Source organism: Rana temporaria, chromosome 2 (assembly GCF_905171775.1).
Source record: "Rana temporaria chromosome 2, aRanTem1.1, whole genome shotgun sequence".
NCBI lineage: Eukaryota > Metazoa > Chordata > Amphibia > Anura > Ranidae > Rana > Rana temporaria.
In genome coordinates, this window is record NC_053490.1 from 490,704,684 (window position 1) to 490,731,386 (window position 26,703).

A 26,703-nucleotide genomic window follows, 5' to 3' on the forward strand; every position below is an offset into this window, starting at 1 on the left:
TACACACACCACGTAGCTTTAGGTGCACACTGCAGAGGACACAGGCAGTACACACCATGTAGCTTTAGGTGCACACTGCAGAGGACACAGGCAGTACACACTACGTAGATTTAGGTGTACACTGCAGAGGACACAGGCAGTACACACCACATAGCTTTAGGTGCACACTGCAGAGGACACAGGCAGTACACCATGTGAGAATACTGCAGCTAGCATAATCATCTGCCTGCCAGTAAATTAGGAAGTGCAGATTTAGCTAAACTATACAGTGTATAAATATATATACAACACCTGGAATGCATATATATCCTCTACACACTAACTTTAACTGACTAGCCTGCCTGCCTGCTCTATCTACCTACTAAAAATGACACTCTCTCTCTCTCTGTCTTTTTTTCTTTTACCACTGCAACACACTACACAAGGCCGACCTGCAGTCGGCCTTTTATAGTGTGGGACGTGTACTAAACCCCCTGAGTCATAATTGGCCAAAGCCACCCTGGCTTTGGCCAATTATGGCTCTCCATTTTTTGCAAGCTGTGATTGGCCAAGCATGCGGGTCATAGTGCATGCTTGGCCAATCATCAGCCAGCAATGCACTGCGATGCCGCAGTGAATTATGGGCCGTTAAACGCCAATTGAATTTGGTGCGAACAGCCCAAAATGTTCGTAATTCGACGAACGATCGAACATACGATGTTCGAGTCGAACAATACGAAGCTCATCCCTACATGCAATCAATAAAACAAGGATTGTACATAGAACTTAGTTTGGGCCCCTTTTGCAGCAATTACTGCCTCAGTGCGGCATGGCATGGAAGCTATCAGCCTGTGGCACTAGTGAGGTGTTATGGAAGACCAGGATGCTTCAATAGCGGCCTTCAGCTCTTCTGCATTGTTCGGTCTCATGTCTCTCATCTTTCTCTTGGCAATGCCCCATAGATTCTCTATGGGGTTCAGGTCAGGCGAGTTTTCTGGCCAATCAAGCATAGTAATCCCACAGTCATTGAACCAGGTTTTGGTGCTTTTGGCAGTGTGCCAAGTCAGAATCCCCATAGAGCTAGTCTGTGGAAGGAAGCATGAAGTGCTCCAAAATATCCTGATAGACAGCTGTGTTGACCCTGGACTTAATGAAGCACAGTGGACCAACATCAGCAGATGACATGGCTCCCCAAACTTCACATTGGACCTCAAGCATCTTGCAGTGTGTGCCTCTATGTTCTTCCTCCATACTCTGGGTCCTTGGTTTCCAAATGAGATGCAAAATTTGCTCTCATCAGAAAAGAGGACTTTGGACCACTGAGCAACAGACCAGGTGTGTTTTTCTTTAGCCCAGGTAAGACGCTTCGGACATTGTTTGTTGTTCAGGAGTGACTTAACAAGAGGAATACGCCATTTGAAGCCCATGTCCAGGATCCGTCTGTGTGTGGTGGCTCTTGATGCACTGACTCCAGCCTCAGTCCACTCCTTGTGAAAGTACCCAACACTTTTAAATGGCCTTTTTCAGACAATCCTCTCCAGGGTGCCGTCATCCCTGCTGCTTGTGGACCTTTTTCCTCCACACTTTCCCTCTCCACATATCTTTCTATTAATGTGCTTTGATACAGCACTTTGGGAACATCCAACTTCTTTTGCAATTGCCTTTTGAGGCTTTTGCTCATTATGGAGGGTTTCAATGATGGTTTTCTGCACAAGTGTCAGGTCAGCAGTCTTTCCTATGATTATGATTCCTACTGAACCAGACTGAGAGACCATTTAAAGTCTCAGGAACCCTTTGCAGGTGTTATGGCTTAATTAGCTGATTAGAGTGGGGCATTTTGAGCCTAGAATGTTGCACCTTTTCACAATATTCAAATTTTCTGAGATTGTGGATTTGGGGTTTTCATGAGCTGTAAGCCATAATCATCACAATTGTGACAAATCACAGCTTGAACTATCCTGCTTTGCATGTAATGAGTCTATCTCATATATTAGTTTCATATTTTAAGTTGCATTAATGAAATAAATGAACTTTTGCACAATATTCTAATTTTTCGAGTTTCACATGTACAAGAGAAAAGTGATGTAATTCTCATTATATTGAGTACCCTGTATACTGTACAATCACTATATGCTTAGTCAAACCTTGAAGAAAAGAATGTCACACAGACAGAAAGAAGTTGTCATTTTAGAAAACAAAGCCTTCTCCTTTTCTGGTTTATTCACCATTGAAGATCATGAATTAGGCAGATTTCACAAGGATTATTCTCCACTAGATATCAGCACATAGGAACAGAAAGAAGTTACAAATTAAGGAAGTTTAGGAAAATTCATTTTCATTATTTTGTAAAAAAAATGACAAAAATTATTAAAGACACTGGGGGTTATCCTCAAAAGAGATACTCCGACTTAACTGCTGTTCAGTCTGTGTGTAACTTTGGAAACGATCCTCAAAAGGCTTTTTCCAAAGTTACACAGAAGATCCGGCATGTGTAATTGAATTACACTGCCTAATTTTAGGATGCAGTACCGCATCCGCCGCTGGGGGCATTTCGAGTCGAAATGCCGTTGCTAGTATGCAAATTAGCACTTAAGGCGATCCACAAAGCTTTCTAGCTTCCTTTTTGCGCCGTAAGTGTTATTTTGCAAGTGTAAAATTAGGGCTCGTTTTACAAAGTGTAAAGTTAGTAACACCTTGTAAAGGCCCATTCCAGCGACGGCATTTGGTATGCTTTCCCGAGGGAGAACTCCACGTCAATTTGTAAACAACAAAACCGGCATGGGTTCCCCCCCAGGAGCATACCAGGCCCTTAGGTCTGTTATGGGTTGTAAGGAGACCCCCCCACGCCGAAAAATTGACGTAGGGGGTCCCCCTACAATCCATACCAGACCCGTATCCAAAGCACGCTACCCGGCCGGCCAGGAAGGGAGTGGGGACGAGCGAGCGCCCCCCCCCTCCTGAGCCGTGCCAGGCCGCGTGCCCTCAACATGGGGGGGTTGGGTGCTCTGGGGCAGGGGGGCGCACTGCGGGCCCCCCCACCCCAGAGCACCCTGTCCCCATGTTGATGAGGACAGGACCTCTTCCCGACAACCCTTGCCATTGGTTGTCGGGGTCTGCGGGCGGAGGCTTATCGGAATCTGGGAGGGGGCCCCCAGATACCGGCCCCCCACCCTAAGTGAATGGATATGGGGTACATCGTACCCCTATCCATTCACCTGTAGGCAAAAAGTAAAATGTAGTAAACACACAACACAAGGCTTTTTAAAATAGTTTATTATTCTGCTCCGGAGGCCCCCCCTGTCTTCGTTATTAGCTCAATTACCAGGGGGGGCTTCTTCTTCCACTCTCCGGGGGTCTTCTCCGCTCTCCGGGGGTCTTCTCCGCTCTCCGGGGGTCTTCTCCGGACTCCGGGGGGCTTCTTCCATCTTCTCCCCTCTTCCGCTCTTGACTCGGCGAACCCCGGTTCTTCTTCAGCTCTCCGGTGCCTTCTTCTTCAGCGCTGGCTGCCTGCTATGTTTGTGTGTTAGCTCGATTTCAAACAGGCAGCCGGCGCGGTCTTCTGTGGCGTCATCTTCTCTTCTGGCCTTGCATCACATTTATATAGGCATCACCGTCCCATCATGCTCCGGCAGGTACCCACGTGGTGGGTGCCTACCCACGTGCACCCACCACGTGGGTACCTACCGGAGCATGATGGGACGGTGATGCCTATATAAATGTGATGCAAGGCGCGCTTCCATCATTACAGCGACAACAGGCGACGAGGCAACATCGGAAGAACAGAAGACCAGAAGAGAAGATGACGTCACAGAAGACCGCGCCGGCTGCCTGTTTGAAATCGAGCTAACACACAAACATAGCAGGCAGCCAGCGCTGAAGAAGAAGGCACCGGAGAGCTGAAGAAGAACCGGGGTTCGCCGAGTCAAGAGCGGAAGAGGGGAGAAGATGGAAGAAGCCCCCCGGAGTCCGGAGAAGACCCCCGGAGAGCGGAGAAGACCCCCGGAGAGCGGAGAAGACCCCCGGAGAGTGGAAGAAGAAGCCCCCCCTGGTAATTGAGCTAATAACGAAGACAGGGGGGGCCTCCGGAGCAGAATAATAAACTATTTTAAAAAGCCTTGTGTTGTGTGTTTACTACATTTTACTTTTTGCCTACAGGTGAATGGATAGGGGTACGATGTACCCCATATCCATTCACTTAGGGTGGGGGGCCGGTATCTGGGGGCCCCCTTATTAAAGGGGACTCCCAGATTCCGATAAGCCTCCGCCCGCAGACCCCGACAACCAATGGCAAGGGTTGTCGGGAAGAGGTCCTGTCCTCATCAACATGGGGACAGGGTGCTCTGGGGTGGGGGGGCCCGCAGTGCGCCCCCCTGCCCCAGAGCACCCAACCCCCCCATGTTGAGGGCACGCGGCCTGGCACGGCTCAGGAGGGGGGGGGCGCTCGCTCGTCCCCACTCCCTTCCTGGCCGGCCGGGTAGCGTGCTTTGGATACGGGTCTGGTATGGATTGTAGGGGGACCCCCTACGTCAATTTTTCGGCGTGGGGGGGTCTCCTTACAACCCATGCCAGACCTAAGGGCCTGGTATGCTCCTGGGGGGGGAACCCATGCCGTTTTTTTCTTTGAAAATGGGCATGGAGTTCTCCCTCAGGAATGCATGCCGCTGTCATTTTTTTTATCCCCGACGCAACTTTAAGCCGTCGCGATCCTCAAAACTCGGCGTAACGTAACTTCGCGCATGCGCAGTACGGCCGGCGCGCATGCGCAGTACGGCCGGCGCGGGAGCGCGCCTCATTTAAATGGGACTCGCCCCATTTGAATAGGAACGCCTTGCGCCGGCGGAATTTTAGTTACACAGCCTGAAATTTCTAGATAAGTGCTTTGTGGATCAGGCACTTAGGTAGAAACTTTAAGGCAGTGTAACTTAAATTGGATTTTTTAAGTTACGTCAGGTTTTTGTGGATCTGGCCCACTGTGCAGAACAAGCAGATCAGTTGAAATTCCTGTTTCTCATGCAAACATTGGAAATATTTATTTCATGTTTTGTAAATAGATCCAAGCTCTATCCATGCAAAATGTAAAATGTGTTAAAGTGTAAAACGCTGCACTAGATCTGGAAGCTCTCTGTAATATATGCAATTAGAAAATTATATTTTATCTATTGATATTTTCTGTGTTAAAAATTTAGAAAAGGCTAAACATTTTAATTGAAAGATAAGGAATGCAGTGCTGTCATAATTATAAGAAACAAACTTTAATATATGCATTTCAGAATTAATGTCTTCTAATTGCATGTACAGCATGTGACTAATTCTTTTAATTATACACCACACTCTAAGTTTAATATATATTACATTAGTTCTATAGAATAAAATTAGCACTATAATTGTTATAATTATTGAGATTTTATATAGTCAAATGTATACTTCAAATGTATCTTTATTAAACATCAATATTCATCACTTTTCCTTGAAAAACCTAGATTATGCATAATTTAACCACTTCAGCCCTGGAAGGATTTACCCACTTCCTGACCAGGCCATTTTTTGCGATACTGCACTGCGTCGATTTAACGGTCATGCGTTGCTGTGCCCAAACAAAACTGTTGTCCTTTTTTCCCTACACATAGAGCTTCCTTTTGGTGGTATTTAATCACCTCTGCGGTTTTTATTTGTTGCACTATAAACAATTTTTTTTGAAAAAAAACGTTTTTATTTCTGTTATAAAAAAATTCCAAAAATTTCCAAAAAAATAAATGTAAAAAAAACAAATTTATTCATCAATTTAGGCCAATTTGTATTTGTGCTACAGATTTTTGGTAAAAATCCCAATAAGCTTATATTGATTAGTTTGCGCTAAAGTTATAACATCTTCAAGATAGGAGATAGATTTATGGAATTTTTAATATTTATTCAGTGGTTTTTAGCAGACACATAACTAACATTTTTGACACTTTTTTGGGGAACCAGTGACATTATTACAGTAATCATTGCTAAAAATATACACTGTTATTGTATTAAAGGGGTTGTAAAGGTACGATTTTTTTTTTCCCTAAATAGCTTCCTTTACCTTAGTGCAGTCCTCCTTCACTTACCTCATCCTTCGGTTTTGCTTTTAAATGTCCTTTTTTCTTCTGAGAAATCCTCACATCCTGTTCTTCTGTCTGTAACTCCACACAGTAATGATGCAAGGCTTTCTCCCTGCTGTGGAGTGTCATGCTTGCCCCCTCCCTTGGACTACAGGAGATTTAGGACACTCTCTATGTTGCAAATGGAGAAAGTCTGTGTGTTAGTGGGCGTCCTGACTCTCCTGTAGTCCAAGCACGACACTCCACACCAGGGAGAAAGCCTTGCATTACTGTGTGGAGTTACAGACAGAAGAACAGGAAGTGAGGATTTCTCAGAAGAAATAAGGACATTTAAAAGCAAAATCGAAGGATGAGGTAAGGGAAGGAGGACTGCACTAAGGTAAAGGAAGCTATTTATGAAAGAAAATTGTACCATTACAACCCTTTTAATGACACTGTCAGGGAAGGGGTTAACATCAGGGGCGGTCAAAGGGTTAAATGTGTTCCCTGTTTGTGTTTTCGAACTGTATGGGGGGCTGTGTGACTGGGGAAACACATAGAACCATCTTCCTACATATCAGAAAGACAGTTTCTGTGCGACCTCCCCTGTCAAAATGGAGATTTGACCTGTTTACACAGGCAGATCTCCATTCTGTCACTGCGGGGAATGATCACGGGGGTCCGGCATACATCGAGTCTGCCGAACCCACTCATTGGCTCTTCCACTGGCCAATGGGAGCGTAAGCACGCCATCGGCGGTGCACGTGTGCCTACAAATTGCAGTTTACGAGCGATTTACAGGATCAAGTCATATTGCCACATTGCCGCAGTATAATGGTTATTTTGTCAAAATATGACATACATGATTAAGTATAACTCTACTTTTGTTGAGAAAAAAAACATTCCAATCTGGGTGATCTATATACATTGCAAGGATTATAACAAAACGCTGTTGCGGATTCTTACCTTTTGTTATTCTGAAGAAATCCATGTGTGTTTGTCTGTGCCTCTGTTCTAAGTGGGTCTAATGGGAATGGTTTCACAATTAACTGTCAGGTGTGAAGCTACAGGGCACAAATAAGGAAATCTGCTGGGCCTACATCCCTTTGGATGGGTTCCCCTTGAAAGTATCTTTCAAAAAATGTTGTTACAGGGGATGCCTGAATTCTGATTTGTATCTTAGGCAGACTTCTGGGAACATTGGTAAACCAATCACACAAGCAGGTCAGTACACAATCTGTACAGGACAACTCCAGGTAGCCATATTGCAATGTATTTTCAGAAAATTACATTGGCTGCAGATTGGAAAGGTAATTTTTAATAACATTTAATTACAAAATGATTTGTGTCGCAATTATATGCACTATATTATTTTTTCTTTATTTGCTATTTTTTTTCCTCACGAAAGTGGAGTTACTCTTTGAAGACGGTGTCCAGAAAAGGCAAATCAGGTTGAAATTCATATTTCTCATGAAAACATTGGAAATATTTATTTCATGTTTTATAAATAGATCCATACTCTATCCATGCAAAATGTAAAAGTGTAAAAAGTTGCATTAAATCGGTAACCTCTCTATAGGATATGCAATTTAAAAATTATCTTTTATCTAATGATATTTTCTGTTGCGTAACTTCTGCCTAGGGATGGGAGTGTTAAAAATGTAGAAAAGGCTTAACATTTTAATTGAAAGATAAGGAAGGCAGTCACAATTCTAAGAAAAAAAAAACTTTAATGTATGCATTTTAGAATTAATATCTTCTAATTAAATGTACAGCATGTGACTAATTTTTTTAATGATACACCACTCTCCAAGTTTAATATATATTACATAAGTTCTATAGAATAATATTAGCATTATAATTGTTATAATTATTTAGTCTTTATATAGTCAAATTTATACTTCAAATGTATCTTTATTAAACATCAATATTCATCACTCTTCCTCGAAAAACCTAGATTATGCATAAATTAAAAAAATAATGCTCTTTTGTGTATTTATAGTAGGGAATTTAAACCCTTTTATATAAAGTACCGTATTTATCGGCATATAACACATGCTGGCGTATAACACGCACCCCAATTTAAGAGGGAAGTTTCAGGAAAAAAAAACATTTAAATATAGAACTTTGAAGCAAAAGGGTAGCTCAAAACTTTTTTTATTAACATTTATACCACTTATAAAGGTAAATATTTAAATAACATATTTTGAAAGTAAAAGCAACTGTTTTAACAAAGAAAGTGGGTAAATTCTTCTGGGGCTGAAGTGGTTAAGACTAGTGCACACACTGATGCCTGACAAGGGAGGGCAAAGAGACACAAACTCTGCAGCGAGGGGCAGTGGCGTAACCAGAGTCATGGGCGCCCGGGGCGAAAAAAATGTTCCCCCCCCCCCTTATATAAACATCCACGTTTATATGTGCATAAACGTGGGGGACTTAAATATTTTGGAGCTTTTTTTAAAACACCTACACTGACACCTACACTGACACTGACCTCTGCACTGACACCTGCACTGACACCGACACTGACACCGACACCTGCACCGACACCTGCACTGACACTGACACCTGCACTGACACTGACACCTGCACCGACACCGACACCTGCACTGACACTGACACCTGCACTGACACCTGCACTGACACTGACCCCCTGCACTGACACTGACCCCTGCACTGACACGGACCCCTGCACTGACACTGACCCCTGCACTGACACGGACCCCTGCACTGACCCGACCCGACACCTGCACTGACACAGACCGCTGCACTGACCCGACACCTGCACTGACACTGACCCCTGCACTGACCCGACACCTGCACTGACACTGACCCCTGCACTGACCCGACACCTGCACTGACACTGACCCCTGCACTGACCCGACACCTGCACTGACACTGACCCCTGCGCTGACACTGACCCCTGCACTGACACTGACCCCTGCACTGACCCGACACCTGCACTGACACTGACCCCTGCACTGACCCGACACCTGCACTGACACTGACCCCTGCACTGACACTGACCCACCTAACTCCTACAGTAGAAGTCCATCCTCTGAGTCCTCCTTACCTTTGTCTGCTCTTCTCCAGAGACTCCTCCAGGACTCTCCTCAGGAGTCAGGATGGACAGGACCCCAGCACTTGATGTGCAGAACTGCTTCGGACGGAGTCCCGACTCTCTTCTCCGTCGGTCACCAGCACCATCCATCCGCAGCCCGCTCCATGCTGCAACTCCCTCCACACAGTGGCAGCGCCGTACCGCAGCACACCAGAGCGGAGGGGAAGACGGCGCCGGCGGCTCACACTTTCAGACTTTCCCGGCGCTCTGCAATTGGACGTATATCGGTCATGTGCGGAGGAAGGACTTCCAGCCCCACTCCTCACATGACCCCCATATGCTCAATCACAGAGCGCTGGACATTACACATGGTGCCCGCTGGCCGCTCCGGACATCCGTGTCGCGGTGACACGGGAAATTAAAATTAGGAGGAGGCACGGAAAGTCGCCCCCCTAAATGTCGCGCCCGGGGCCACAGCACCCCCTGCCCCCCCCCCCTTCCTACGCCAGTGGCGAGGGGGGCCTGTCAGACAGTGTGTGTTGTGTGTTCATCTATTGGCTCCCCTTCCCCCTGTCAGGCAGTGTAATTCATTGTCCCGCTGGCATTAAATTGTATTGCTCTCCCCCTGGGCAGACTCTTTCAATCATTTTTTTCAAAGAATTTGTACACGTCAGATTCCTGTCAGCCTCAACTCTCACGAGCAGTGCAGCGCGTTACCATGGTTATGCTCTGACAGCCGCTAGAGTTAGACTGTGGCTTCTGTGTGCAGTGCAACAGGAGGATGTCTGCCGCGGAAGTCTGCAATGCCATGTCTGAGTGTCCCAGGACTCCCAGGTCCCATGGACTGTCTGCTTCGTTGAGATCGCACCCCCCCAAAGACGCTATGCAGTAAGTACCATTGGATTTTTTAATGATATCGGCGTACACACACATGCTATTTTTACTCTGTTTTCAGGGTGATAAAGTGCATGTTATACGCCGATAAATACAGTATATGGTAATCCAATCACTGAAATCTCATATAAGCTTTGGCACATTCATTTTATTTCAAAAAGTATTTTCAATATTTCTAAATCTGTAGCTTTCATTAAAAAATGCCTGTTTATCCTGCCATGAAGCCTTGTTTAGACACTTCCTGTAATAGGATGACAAAGCTCTGTCCTTCTTTGCTGTTTTTGTGAAACATAATATAATGATTATAAAGGAGGGGACACTTTCTGGCACAATAATGCCTCATACACACGACCATTTTTCTCGGCAGGAAAAAAAACAACGTTTTTCCCGACGTGATTCCTCTCCAACCTGACTTGCATACACACGTTCATGCAAGATAAAACGCCCGACCAAAGCGCGGTGACGTACAACACGTACGACGCAACTATAAAGGGGAAGTTCCTTTCAAATGGTGCCACCCTTTGGGCTGCTTTTGGGCTGCATACTTTATTCTGAGCATGCACATTTTTTTCCCCCTCGGAAAAGCATACACACAACTGTTTTTCGCGGTGAAATAAAAGAGAGCTGGTTTTAATTTTTTGGCGGGCAGTTTTTTCGTCGAGAAAACTGGTAGGGAACATACACACGACCGGTTTTCACTCCCAATATAAAAAATGGCAGTTTTCTCATTGTGAAAACTGGTCGTGTATACAAGGCATAACAGTTTCAGAACTGTTGAAATTTGTTTCTTAACCTTCGAGAGCCATTTGAACAAAATTACACCTTTAAAATCCACCTTACTTTCACCCATGTCAATGCATTTTGCCAAAATAGCAACATTTTGCAGATAACCCCATATTTTCACCAACAATGTGGTTAATGAATGGTATCAGTGTATTTATTTCAACCCATCTGTGTTCATCTTGTTTACAGCGAATGTTTAAATGAACCAAATTAGATTATATATATATATATATATATATATATATATATATATATATATATATATATATATGTGATATTTGATATCACCGCTTCTTTTTTCATGAAACACAACTTTGGATCATAGTGACAATGATAACAAAGAAGTGGAGGGAATGTGAAAATAGTTTTAAGATGTTAGGTTTGAGATCAGCAAAGGAGGAAAGAGCTGAAGATGATTTTGAAGATAAGCCTTAAAAAATCTGAATGCAGAGCTGCCATTAAAGTATTATTAAACTCAACGGAAAATGTATTATATTTCAGCTTACCATTTATTAGATGTAGTGGCTGCATTGGTTTTCTTTTGGCTTTTTTCCCTTTGTTTTCACCTGATGTTCTGGCCAGTAACACACTATATTAGTCAGACACAACTCTGGATGAATGAGCACAGGAAGCAAAACAGACAGCAGCAATGTGAGCCTGGGGAGGGAGGGGGTAGGGTTAAATATATTAGCAGATTTAGATACACTAACAAGTTGAAGCCAAACTTCATATCACCATTTATAATCAAGTACAGCAAACAGCTTTTTTCCTTTTGAGATAAAGGTTTTTTTTTTTCTTTCATATTTTTTCTAGGTAAATAATTTATTTGTCAGGTTTGATGTTCATTACATTAGATATATTCGCAATACATGAATACTGTATGCACGCTAAGCTGATATGTGTGAGTTTGTTTTTCCGCTAGTCGTTCAGTTTTTTTGTGTACAGACTGTTCTTTTTGTTGTTTTTTTTAATGCAATTTTTCTTTATTTTCTAAGTAATTACCAAGTAATATAAGCAAACAGAAAATACAATATATTATAACTACAAAGAAGAAGCTATAACAAGAAATCTGATGGTACAAGTACCAATATATGTTCATTTTAACGTTTCAAAAATAATATCTGATTTTGGAGATATTACCATGTTTAGTTTGGAAGCATGGGAGAATACAGTAATGTACTAAGGTAATGTACCATAGTATTAATATTACTTTAGTAAGGCATTTATAGCAGGATGCCACATTAAAAATTACATCAAATAAGCGAGAAAAAAATTATTTAGAATCAAATCAAATAAATCTAAGAATGCCCAGGAGAAAAATAAATACAAAATAGGTAAAGGTTTTGCATGAATAAATAATCGCTATAATTTAATCACCCCTTTCAGTGTTTGCGTGGTTTGTCTCATTCATATAAACTGATATGTTCTGCTGGAGAGGTTGGCTGGTTCACCAGATAAAAATAGAAGGAAGAAAGCCTAAAACAAATAAACGAATACAGCTATCACATCTAAGAATTGATAAGCTGCAATGTCATAAATGTTTGCTTTTGGGTTTAGTATTGATTTCATTTTTTGTCAGCAGTTATAGAACACTTGTTCGTTTTTAAAGCGGAACTTAAGATTAATCCACTCCTTGCCCCCTTACATGCCACATTTGGCATGTAATTTTTTTTTGGGGGGGGGGGAGTGGGGGCTTCAAGAGGAGTGGGGCTTCCTATCCCACTTCCTACTTCCGCCCAGGGACCGCTTAGGCGATAAGTCATATCGCCTACTGCGGCCCTTCCCTGTAAGCGATCGCCTGGGACACGTGACAGGTCCCAGGCGATCGCCTGACCCATCACAGTGCACAGCGCCGCTAGCGCATGTGCAGTGAGTGCCCGGCCGTAAAGCCGAAAGCTGTCACAGCCGGGTTCCCACACTAAGAATGAAGACGCCGGACGAAGAGGGGGGGAGAGGAGCGGAGCTCCGGCCGGCGCGTCGCTGGACAGTGGAGCAGGTGAGTGTCTGTTTATTAAATACCAGCAGCTACACGTTTTGTAGCTGCTGACTTTTAATAAACAGTAAAACAGTCTGGTACACCCCTGTAAAGTCTTTACATCAAAGCAGGTCACATGTTCAGGGCCAGATTTCTGCATACAGGTAGCCAACATAAACCATGGGCTGTGGTGGGTGGCAGTAACTCATTCCTGTGTATAAGGCTGGATTCACACCTATGCATTTTTAGTACTTGTTTGCATTTTGCATATTTGCACTACAGAATGTGTTCCATAGGAAACCATGTTAAATGGACTGTAGTGCAAATCTGCAAAATGCAAAAAGCACTTAAACTGCATAGGTGTGAATCCAGCCTTAGGGTCTTAGAAAAAGGGTCCGAGCCCCAAAACATGTCTGCCAGCCCCCCTTTCCCTTCACAGCATTGGTTCAGCTTTGATCGTTAGAAGCAGACTGCCATCAGATGCCACTTTTTGCTAGCCATCTGTTGGGAACAGATCTCCATTACCCAGCTCATTAATCCCTGCAGGTCTTTGTATGCTGTGTTGGATTTTTAGTCTTCTCCTCATACCCTGCTTTTCCCTTGCCTAAATGTAAGTGTGGATTTTTTTGTTTTAATAAATTATGGTACTTTTACTGATTCAGCCCCTTGGTATTCCTGTGCATAATGACAGGTTGAGACTGCCATTCTTTTTTACCAGATCAGTCAAGTTTGGTCATCATCCTAGCTGTCCCTGCACCGTCTCTGTGTTTTTATAGGGCACTTTTATAACCCTTTCATACCTAAAGCCCTGTACACATGATCAGTCCATCCGATGAAAACGGTCCGATGGACCGTTTTCATCGGTTAACCGATGAAGCTGACTGATGGTCAGTCGTACCTACACACCATCGGTTAAAAAACTGATTGTGTCAGAACGCGGTGACATAAAACACAACGTGGTTCAATGCTTCCAAGCATGCATCGACTTGATTCTGAGCATGCGTGGATTTTTAACCGATGGACGTGCCTACAAACGATAGTTTTTTTTTCTATCGGTTAGGTATCCATCTGTTAAATTTAAAACAAGATTGCTTTTTTTAACCTATGGATAAATAACCGATGGCGCCCACATACGATCGATTTGGTCAGATGAAAACGGTCCATCAGACCGTTCTCATCGGTTTGACCAATCGTGTGTACGCGGCATAAGCCTATTTCTGATGGTGTTTACAAGTTAAAATACGTATTTTTTGCTAGAAAATTACTTATAACCCCCCAACATTGCACAGATTTTTTTAGCAGAGAACCTAGAGCAGGGGTCTCAAACTGGCGGCCCTCCAGCTGTTGCAAAACTACAAGTTCCATGAGGCATTGCAAGGCTGACGGTTACAAGCATGACTCCCACAGGCAGAGGAATGATGGGACTTGTAGTTTTGCAACAGCTGGAGGGCCGCCGGTTTGATACACCTGACCTAGAGAATAAAATGGCAATTGTTGCAATATTTTAGGTCACATGGTATTTGTGCAGAGGTGTTTTAAATGCAACTTTTTGGGAAAAAATACACTTTCATGAATTTAAAAAAACAAAACAGTAAAGTTAGCCCAATTTTTTTGTATAATGTGAAAGATGATGTTACGCCGAGTAAATAGATACCAAACATGTCATGCTTTATAATTGCACGCACTCGTGGAATGGCGACAAGCTACGGTACCTAAAAATTTCCATAGGCAACGGTTTTATTTTTTTCATGGTTACCAGTTTATAATTACAGAGGAGTGCTAGAATTATTGTTCTCGCTCTGATGATCGCTCCAATACCTCACTTGTGTGATTTGAACACTGTTTACATATGCGGGCGCGACTTCCGTATGCATTTTCTTTGCTGCGCAAGCTTGCAGGGGTGGGGCACTTTAATTTTTTTTCTTATTTATTTTATTTATTTTTATATTATTAAATTGTGTTTTAAAAAAAAAACGAATTTGATCACTTTTATAGCTGTCACAAGGAATGTAAACATCCTTTGTGACAGTAATAGGTGGTGACAGGTTGTCAGGGACTTAACTCCCAGTCTCATCCATCCTCATTTCTGAGGAAACAACAGTGTCCCTCTGTGTTGACACGCCGCCGCGCGCGTGCTCAACAGGCGCGCACGCACAATAGCGGGAGCGCGCGTGTGCATGTTTTTGGTGCCAAAGCTCACTTTAAAAGCCATTGCTGGACTCAAACACATTGCTGCCTGATCTTCAGTTTTGGAGTGAACTTACACTTGAAACCTGATCCTGAAACCTGATCCTGAATTACTGATTGAACCTTTGACCTGGCTTGCTGACCATCCGTATCTCTCTAATCCCTGACTCCGGCTTGTTTGACTTACCCTTCTGATTGGACCCACTGCTGCCAGACCCACCTGCTTGCACCACGACTACGCTTCAGTTACCTGCATCTGAACCATCTGATTATCCGTTGTGACTCGGCTTGTCTGACCCTGCTGTTTCTTGCTTCCTATTTATCTGCTTGCTTCATCAGCTTGTTGCCGTTGCAGTCGTATCTCCTGTCAGGGTCGCAGACCCCCTCCTCTGCCTCAGTGCCGTCTGCACCTCCCCACCAGAGAGACTCAGCCACCTACATCTATTCGTCTCTGCAGCGGCACTCCTACCCCGCTGTGCTCCGAGTCCGCTGTTCCCACTCCAGCGGCTCGTGAACCAGAGCGGTAAGAGAGGCCTCCTACAACCAGACTCTAACATACCAGGTACGTAACACAGAGAAAAGACCTCCAATCCCTCCTTTGCACTTCAAAGTATTCAGATCAACTAAAATGGCAATTCTGAATACTGTATATTTTTTTAAATCTGGCTCAATTGGCAGTCGAGTAAACCGGAAGTGACGTTGTGACGTCACTTCAGTGTTTACATTCAGGAGACTGGAACAAAGCTATTTACGGCTTTGTTCCAGTCTGTCTCTAGGCCCTGGAAGTGACGCATCATGGATCGGTCTTCAGGTGGGACAGGAAGCGCGGTAAGAGTGGCGGGAGGCGGCCGGAGGGGGGATGTCCCCTCCCACTCCTCCGGGATAACAACCGAGCAGCTTTTAGCCGCATTGGTTGTTTTCCCTGGAAAGCTGATCGGCTGCTCTAAAAAACGGTACCGGGATGATGCCTGAAAGCCGAGGCCGTATATATGCGTACGCTTGGCGGGAAGGGGATAAGACACTTTACCCAATATGGGTCCACAGGCTGTAATTAACTACTTCAATACCGATTACTTTTACCCCCTTCTTGCCCAGGCCAATTTACAGCTTTCAGTGCTTTCTCACTTTGAATGACAATTACGCGATCATGTAACACTGCACCCAAACAAAATTTATGTAATTTTGTTCACATAACTAGAGCTTTCTTTTGGTGGAATTTATTCACCACAGTTTTTTTTTGTTAAATAAACAAAAACATGGAAATTATGAAAAACATTTTTTAGGGAGAAACTGCAAAAGGGGATTTTTAATGATGCCACAGGTATAGACAAAAGATATTTGTTAATTAAATAGTTTTTATTTGAGTGAGTGGCTCCTTCTCTGAGGATGTCATATGATATCCACTCAGAAGGATGAATGTCCCGCCCAGCCGTCACTCTGCTATAGGCCGGGTGGGAAGGTGTTAAACTTCTAACATAGATGGATGGCAGTTTATGGAGTACTAACACATAGTGGCTTGCAGCATCTTCTACTCCAGCCATTGAGTGTGCTGTGTGACTATGATGTGACTATGAGATGATAAGATCATAACTGCACTGCTGTTCTTACAGAAAAGCTGAACAATAATATATCATTCACTTAAAATGCTTATTTGTTGGGACCAGGCCCTCATCCCTTCTTACTTCCTGTTTTGTCTTTGTCTCATTCAAATTTTGTTATTTGTACTTCTTGATTATATAAAGGATAATAACGTATATCTGGACTGTGGTCTGAATGAAAATGTGTTTCCTAGAAGAGTATAATACCAAACTTCTGTTTATGAAAATAGATCAACATTTGCATTCTTTTAGAGGGAGAATTAAGGCATCTGGCATTAAAAGAACACATTTTTACCATATCCATAATGACCCTAAAGGAAAAAAATAAATAAAATTGCACTTACACTTATACACACACAACTTTCTACCTATCTGACTTAATTTAAGTCTATCTTACGTTAGTAAGTTCCCTATGGGGGGGGGTGGGGGTTAGGAGCTACTGTCACACGATTTGCAGAACCTCGATATACAGTATGTTACTATCATTTATATATATGGTCCAATAAGAGACCAAGGATTTACAAATAAACAATGTATATGCAAGGTGGGTTCCCAACTTCACCAAATATTTTATGACTATGCAAATTACTGCAAATTACACTGATATCTCTATTTGCTTACGGAGAAGCCCCTCAGTGGGTAGACTTGGAAGCATTTTGCTGCTTCCTGGTGACCCTCTATCATTTCTTTAGCTCCATCATAATTCTAGACCCCTATTTCTGAGCCCCCTAATGTGGCATACATTGAACATCTGGAATAATACCAAATACTTTAGCAAACTACTTTTACCATACCTAGGTAACCTGTTATTCCCTCTTGGCCTAGAATCCCCTGGAGCTTTACATTGCTGGCATTGCCAATTCTACTATGTATGCTCTTTCATCAGCAACCACTCTATATATAGCTGGGCTGAAATTGAGCCCATTCCTCTTCCTTATAACTTTTTTGCTACATGCAAATCGAACATTGGCTTACCCCAGAGCTTGCTGGTAGAAATCCCACCACCCAACTTTCTTTGTTCAAACACATCTGCTATCTTACACCTCTCTCTTCGAGGTTGATTTATATCATTTAATTCCAATTTAGCTGCTTAAGTAAACACATGAACCATGGCTTAATTTCCAAGTGGGAGAGGAACCTTCAGTGTATCAAAACTGAGGTGGATTTGCAACACATCTGGTCCACAATCAACATGCTCCAAAAAATAACCACAACCAAATCTGCATTTAAAACTGTCACTAGGTGTTATACGGTTCTGTCCTAATAGGCAGACCTCCACACTTCACTTACCAAGATGTGCTTTAGAGGCTACAATGAGACAGGGCATGTAATGCACACCTGGTGGACATGTACAGGTACTATGCTCATCAGATTCTAGACTTTTACAAAACCTATTTGTTCTTTCCAAAATACCCCCCCAGTTCGCACTCCTTCATCTCAAACCCCTGACCGTCAACAAGACTCAGTTTAACCACTTGACCACTGGGCACTTAAACCCCCTTAATAACCAGACCAATTTTCAGCTTTCGATGCTCTTACAGTTTTAATGACAATAACTCAGTCATACAACACTGTAACCAAATGAAATTTTTGTCCTTTTTTTCCATAAATAGAGCTTTCTTTTGGTGGTATTTGATCACCTCTGCGGTTTTTATTTTTTTCCGCTATAAATGAAAAAAGAACGAAAATTTTGTAAAAAAAATTAATTTTTCTTCATTTCTATTATAAAATTTTGCAAAAAATAAAATTTTCTTCAAAAAATTAACCTAAAATGTATACTGCTACATATCTTTGGTAACAAAACAAAAAGAATTTGGATATTATTTAGTCTGAGTGAAAGTTATAGGGTCTACAAGCTATGGTACCAATTACTGAAAATTTATCAATTTGATCACACCTGAAGTACTGACAGCCTCTCTCATTTCTTGAGCCCCTAACATGCCAGAAAAGTACAAATACCCCCCAAATGACCCCTTTTTGGAAAGAACACATTCCAAGGTATTTAGAAAGAGGCATTGTGAGTTTTTTGAAGTTGTAATTTTTTCCCACAATTCTTTGCAAAATCAAGATTTTTTTCTTTTTTTTTTTTTCCACAAAATGTTCATATTAGCGGGTTATTTCTCACACACAGCATATGCATACCACAAATTACACCCCAAAACACATTCTGCTATTCCTCCCGAGTATGGCGATACCACATGCGTGAGACTTTTACACAGCGTGGCCACATACAGAGGCCCAACATGCAGGGAGCACCATCAGGCGTTCTGGAAGACCCAGACCAATTCTGACATTCCTCTCCTACATGTAAAAATCATCATTTATTTGCTAGAAAATTACATAGAACCCCAAAACATTATATATGCTTTTTTATCAAAGACCCTAGAGAATATAATGGTGGTTGTTGCAACTTTTTATCGCGCATGGTATTTGCACAGCAATTTTTCGAACACGTTTTTTTGGAAATCAAACAGTTTTGTGCTTTAAAAAAAAAAACAGTAAAGTTAGCCCAATGTTTTTGCATAATATGAAAGATGAAGTTACGCCAAGTAAAAATATACCCAACATGTCACCCTTCAAAATTGCACACGCTTGTGGAATGGCGCCAAACTTCGCTACTTAAAAATCCCCATAGGTGACGCTTTAAATGTTTTTACTGGTTACATCTTTTTAGTTGGAGAGGAGGTCTAGGACCAAAATTATTGCTCTCGCTCTAACGTTCGCAGCGATACCTCACATGTGTGGTTTGAACACTGTTTTCATATGTGGGCGGTACTTAAGTGTGCGGTTGCTTCTGTATACGAGCACACGGGTACAGGGGCTCTGTGAATTTTTTTTTATTTTTTTATTGTTCATTTTACTTTATTTATTTTAGTTTGACACGTTTTTCCCCAAAAATAAATGTTTTGATTACTTTTATTCCTATTACAAGGAATGTAAACATCCCTTGTAATAGGAATATAGCATGACAGGTCCTCTTTACAGTAAGATATGGGGTCAATAAGACCCCACATCTCACCTCTAGGCTGGGAAGCCTTAAATAAAAAAAACGATCGCAAATTATTGCAGAGTATTGCGCAGGGAGTATTGCAGAGTATTGTGCCGGGGGTATTGCAGAGTATTGTGCCGGGGGTATTGCAGAGTATTGTGCCGGGGGTATTGCAGAGTATTGTGCCGGGGGTATTGCAGAGTATTGTGCGGGGGTATTGCAGAGTATTGTGCAGGGGTATTGCAGAGTATTGTGCCGGGGGTATTGCAGAGTATTGTGCCGGGAGTATTGCAGAGTATTGTGCCGGGTGTATTGCAGAGTATTGTGCCGGGGGTATTGCAGAGTGTTGCCGGGGGTATTGCAGAGTATTGTGCCGGGGGTATTGCAGAGTATTGTGCGGGGGTATTGCAGAGTATTGTGCAGGGGTATTGCAGAGTATTGTGCCGGGGGTATTGCAGAGTATTGTGCCGGGGGTATTGCAGAGTATTGTGCGGGGGTATTGCAGAGTATTGTGCCAGGGGTATTGCAGAGTATTGTGCCGGGGGTATTGCAGAGTATTGTGCCGGGGGTATTGCAGAGTATTGTGCGGGGGTATTGCAGAGTATTGTGCCAGGGGTATTGCAGAGTATTGTGCCGGGGGTATTGCAGAGTATTGTGCCGGGGGTATTGCAGAGTATTGTGCCGGGTGTATTGCAGAGTATTGTGCCGGGTGTATTGCAGAGTATTGTGCCGGGGGTATTGCAGAGTATTGTGCCGGGGGTATTGCAGAGTATTGTGTGGGGGTATTGCAGAGTATTTTGCGGGGGTATTGCAGAGTATTGTTCAGAGTACTGCGCAGGGGGTACTGCAGAGTATTGCGCAGGGGGTATTGCAGAGTATTGTGTGGGGGTATTGCAGAGTATTTTGCGGGGGTATTGCAGAGTATTGTTCAGAGTACTGCGCAGGGGGTACTGCAGAGTATTGCGCAGGGGGTACTGCAGAGTATTGCGCAGGGGGTACTGCAGAGTATTGCGCAGGGAGTATTGCAGAGTATTGTGCAGGGGGTATTGCAGAGTATTGTGCCGGGGGTATTGCAGAGTATTGTGTGGGGGTATTGCAGAGTATTTTGCGGGGGTATTGCAGAGTATTGTTCAGAGTACTGCGCAGGGGGTACTGCAGAGTATTGCGCTGGGGGTACTGCAGAGTATTGCGCAGGGGGTGCTGCAGAGTATTGCGCAGGGAGTATTGCAGAGTATTGCGCAGGGAGTATTGCAGAGTATTGCGCAGGGAGTATTGCAGAGTATTGTGCAGGGGGTATTGCAGAGTATTGCACAAGGGGTATTGCAGAGTATTGCACAGGGGGTATTGCAGAGTATTGTGCAGGGAGTATTGCAGAGTATTGCGCAGGGAGTATTGCAGAGTATTGCGCAGGGAGTATTGCAGAGTATTGCGCAGGGAGTATTGCAGAGTATTGCGCAGGGGGTATTGCAGAGTATTGTGCAGGGAGTATTGCAGAGTATTGCGCAGGGAGTATTGCAGAGTATTGCAGAGTATTGCGCAGGGGGTATTGCAGAGTATTGTGCAGGGGGTATTGCAGAGTATTGCGCAGGGGGTATTGCAGAGTATTGTGCAGGGAAGGAAGAGTATTGCAGGGGTTAATGCAGGGATGGCTGAGCAGGGATGGATGGATCTGTGACTGCAATAGTCACAGATCCAGCCACAGCACTGCTGACACCCGTGCTCCCCCCTCTCACACTGAACCGATCGGTACAGAGAGAGGAGGGAGGAACCGGCGTCATCATATGACGCCGGTTTGTTTACATGTGATCGCTCTGTCATTGGACGGAGCGATCACGTGGTAAACGGCGGTCACGGACATTCCCGTGTGCGTGCCACAGGGGGCGCGCGGGAGAGCGACTCTGGGAGGACGTTATATAACGTCCACCCAGAGTTAAGGAACCACCTTGCAGCCGTTATTTTACGGCCTGCGGTGGTAAAGTGGTTAAACTACCTACTAATGTCCTACTAGCTGCAAAACAAACTATAGCAAGAGGTTGGAAGAAATAAGTTTACACATTTTATGGAAGTTCATTAGCGTATAAACATAAATAAAATACATCCACCCTTTATTGCTAATAGCAAGTTACATCATTCTGTAGGATGTGGGCCTGAAGGGGTGAGGTACAGTACATGCAGATGATCCCGATGTGAACCCCCTTTTTCCTTACACCCCAAACCTTTCCCCAGCTCCTACCATAACTTTTCTGCTTACCTTCTTTTCCTACCTCTTCTTGCAATTTCTTTACTTCACTCCTCTCTCTATCTTTTTCGTTTTTGTTCTTTTTTATTGTTTTTAAAGGTTTTTTTTCCCCTTTCTTTTGAAATTGACCACATCCATGCCTCAAACTCACTGCGCTACCAATTGTGTCTGAGTCTGACTCCTTTTTATGTAAAGCAAAATAATATTATTTTCCTAATCTGGATATAGCAGATCGTGTTAGTGTCTTCCAATCTGAACTCTTATTGCTTTTAATCTGCATCCTGGGCACATTATTTTACATATTTTTGTGTTCTTTATGTATTCTAACATGGCTCTCAATAGTTTACCAACTGATATTTTAAAGTGATTGTGAAGGTAAGATTATTTTGGATTGTTTTGTTTAATAAGAAATGTGTTATACTTACCTGCGCAGCCCTGATCCTCCTTTTCTGGGGTGCCCTGGGAGTGCTCCTCCTCTTTATTGGGTGCCCCCACGGAGAGCCGCTTTCCATTGGGGCACCCATACGGGCACACTCACGACTCCCACTGCTGCTTCCATTGACACAGACTGCAGAACTCGGGCCTGCCCCCCACTCCTGTGTCACTGGATATAATTGACAGCAGCGGGAGCCAATACGGGGGCGTGACCAGATGGTTGATGCTTGAACTTGTTTTCTTTCATAACCTGGCCACTTTAAAACCAAACTTATAAAAAAAAAAATTAATACAGATAGAGCAGAATAACCCAACAAAGGGCTTAGTCCTTAACTACTCTGTCTAGCTCTAAAAAAAACTTTTTGGGCATTAGGCTTTATCTACATTAGCAGCTCCTAAACTTGAGTTTAGGAGCTTTTGGTGTTTTTTATTTGTTTTTGCCAATGCTCCTTAACTCAACTCCATAAAAGCCTATGTGTCAAAAGTACACATAGGGGCAGATTCACAGAGATCTGCCCCGGCGCATCGTATCTGAGATACGCTACACCGCCGTACCTTACCTGGCTTTGTTTCGAATCCATAAAGATTTTGCACCGTAAGTTACGGCGGCGTAGTGTATCTCAAGCGGTGTAACGGCGCGGAATTTTAAATGTGGCGAGTAGGGGGCGTGTTTCATTTAAATGAAGCACGTCCCTGCGCCGAACGAACTGCGCATGCTCCGTTCCTAAATTTCCCGCCGTGCATTGCGCTAAATTACGTCGCAAGGACGTCATTGTTTTGACGTGGACGTAAATTACATCCATCCGGATTCACGGACGACTTACGCAAATTATTATTTTTTTAATTAAACGCGGGAACGACGGCCATACTTAACATAGCAGCTTTAACTATACGCCGAAAAAAGCCGACTAGAGACGACGTAAAAAAATGCGACGGCCGCTTGTACGTTCGTGGCTCGTCGGAAATAGCTAATTTGCATACTCGATGCGGACGCCGAAGAATTGCATCTTAGATCCGCAGGCGTAAGAAGACGTAAGCCTGTCGGATCTAACCCAGATGCCGTTGTATCTTGTTTTGAGGATTCAAAACAGAGATACGACGCGGGTAATTTGAAAGTATGCCGGCGTATCAGTAGATACGCCGGCGTACTCGCTCTGTGGATCTGCCCCATAGACTTTTACCGAAGTTTAGGAGCCGCTGCAGTTAGGGGAGCTTTAACCTTCCTTAACCTTCCTTAACCTCCCTCTCCTGATCGCATAAAAATTCAGAATAGGAATATTTTGACTGCCAGAAAATGCAAGCATCTGCACCGTGATTTTACCGCAATTTTGCTATGTTTCCCCGTGGCTGGGAGTCAAAGTAGGCAGTGTGTGCCTTAAAGTTCTTTTGAGCAAAGCAACACGTCCCCTAGCACTAAGTCAGCCAAGCATTGAGGTGTAATCGATAATATTAATCATTTTTAAAGAAATTTACAATACCTAATATGTAACTCATATCTTAAAGAGGATGTAAACCCAATGTACTAACCACTTCAGTCCCGGAAGAATTTACACCCTTCCTGCCTGGGCAATTTTTTTGCAATACGGCATAGCATCCCTTTTACTGACAATTGCACAGTCGTGCAAAGTTTTACAGAAACAAAATGTATGTTCTTTTATTCCCCCACAAATAGAGCTTTTTTTTGGTGGTATTTGATCACCTCTGGGGTATTTATTTTTTTGCGCTATAAACAAAAAAAGTGCAACAATTTTGAAAAAAAAACAATATTTTTTACTTTTTTACTTTTTGCTATAATAAATATGCAATTTTTAAAAAAAATCCCCAGTTTAGGCCGATATATATTCGACATATTTTTAATAAAATCGCAATAAGTGATTTTGTTTGCACAAACCTTATAGTGTCTTTAAAATAAGGGATAGATTTATGTCATTTTTATTTTCTTTACTTTTTTACTAGTAATCTGTGATTTTTAACATGACTGTGACATTGTGGCAGACAGATTGGACACATTGACTATAGTCGGGTAATGAAGTGGTTAAATTTGAGCTGGGAACATATAGCTGTAGTGTTTTCCTATCTCTCTTTAAAGCACTGCCCCATGACTGTCTCCTGCTCAGTTCCTCTGTTATCAGCCTGATAACTTTTGACAAGTTCTCAAACGGAAGCCTGGAGTGTTTTTGGGGAGGTTGCTATAAATAGATTAGCAGCCAGCTTGCCATCTATGTGCAGAGCTCTGCACATTCCTTTCTTCCTTTGCCAATGTGGAGTGGGGGTGTGTGCCTTTCCTCCAATCAGCTGTATTGGCTTTATGGCAATAATCCACTCCCAGTGGTGACCAGGAAGAGAAAATCTTTTACACGAAGAGCACTTTCTAAAGGATATATACAGCTGAAGACAGCAGATATACATGTAAAACATATGTAGGGAGATTTGTTTAATCCCTGTGTATCATCTGAGGCTGTTCACTCCACTGGGTATAGGGGAGGGTTTACATCCACTTTAAGGTAGGACTATAGTTGTCAACTCATCACTTTAACTTCAGACTTCTAAACTTTTTTAGATCTGTTAAGTCTAGCAAGTACCTTACCTGTCTTTAATTAACCACAAAACCTGTGTTATAACGATGAGCTTGCAACTCTGGAAATGAATGACTGCCTGATTGCAGCTCTGACAAAGCTAACACCTTCAACTGTTAACAGATGTATTATGTTCAGCAGGAATACTGTTTTCCAAAACCAAGGCTTCCCTACTGCTATGCTTCAGCAAGCTACTGTCACTAGATGTATCGGGTTGTCAGAACCTGTTAATTTCTACATAATTATGTTTTCCATATTAAGGAAATCAAAAGATAAATTTGATAAACAATTGCAATAGAAATTTTAACAGATCCTTCACTGCAGTGTGGATTTTTGTTCCTGATTTTTGTTCCCGATAGCTATCAATATATACACAATGCCTTGGACTTTTTTAGTGGACATATAGATAGAAAGAGAAACATAACATACTGTACAATGCTGTGAAAAAAATTGCCCCCTTTCTGTTTTTTTTGCATATGTGTCACACTAAAATGACAAATTTTACTATTACACAAGGATAACCCAAGTAAATACAAAATGCAGTTTTAAATGATGGTTTTATTTATTAAGGCAAAAAAAACTGTCCAAACCTGCCTGGTTTTATGTGAAAAATTAATTGCCCCCTAAACCTAATAACTGGTTGTGCCACCCTGGGCCTCAACAGCTGCAATCAAGCATTTGCGATAACTGGCAATGAGTCTTTCACATTGTTGTGGAGCAATTTTGGCCCATTCTTCTTTGCAGAATTGTTTTAATTCAGACATATTTGAGGGTTTTCCAGTATGAACGGCCTGTGTAAGGTCATGATACAGCATCTCAATTGGATTTAAGTCCAGGCTTTGACTAGGCCACTCCAAAATCTATATTTTGCTTTGTTTGAACCATTTGGAGGTGGACTTGCTGTTGTGTTTCCGATCATTGTCCTGCTACATAACCCAAGTGCACTCAAAGCCTGAGGTCACAAACTGATGGCCAGACATTCTCCTTTAGGATTTTCTGGTAGAGCTCAGAATTCATGGTTCCATCAATTATGGTAAGTTTTCAAGGTCCTGAATCTGCAAAGCAGCCTCAGACCATCGCGCTACTACCACCATGTCTGAGGCCCTGTACACACGATCAGTCCAAACTGATGAAAACGGACTGAATGTCCGTTTCATCTGTCCAAACCGACCGTGTGTGGGCGCCATAGGTCAGTTATCCTTCGGTCAAAAAAAAATAAAACTTGCTTTAAAATTTGACCGATGGACGCCTAACCTATCGGTCGAAACCGATGGTTAGTACGCAAAATCATCGGTTCCAAACCGGTGCATGCTCAGAATCAAGTCGACGCGTGCTTGGAAGCATTGAACTTCATTTTTCTCTGCACGTCGTTGTGTTTTACGTCACCGCGTTGCACTCGATCGGTTTTTGAACTGATGGTGTGTAGGCACATCAGACCATCAGTCAGCCTAATCGGTTAACCCGATTAAACAGACCTTCAGTCCGTTTTCATCAGTTTGGACTGATAGTGTGGACAGGGCCTGACTGTTGGTATAATGTTCTTGTTATGAAATGTTGTATTCATTTTATGCCAGATGTAACAGGACGCACAGCTTCCAAATGTAAGGGCTTACCTTGGCTGGAGTCCATATTGCAGAGTTGTATGCTCACCCTTACAAATACACACAGCCCACGATAACAAAGTAAGAAGCTACCTGGGCAGTGAGTCTGTGCACGGGGGCTTAAAAGGGATTTGCCAAAGGATGGTCAAAGTTAAGCCGTGGTCAGGGATTCCAGAATTCAGAATACACGATAAGCATAGCCAGGGTCAGAAGCCGGAGTCAGTCTTGTAGATGAAACAAAGCACAGGAATACAGGTACACAGGAACCTTTGGCAATGACAGGACAATCACAATGAACTGACAAATACCTCAGAGTGAGGC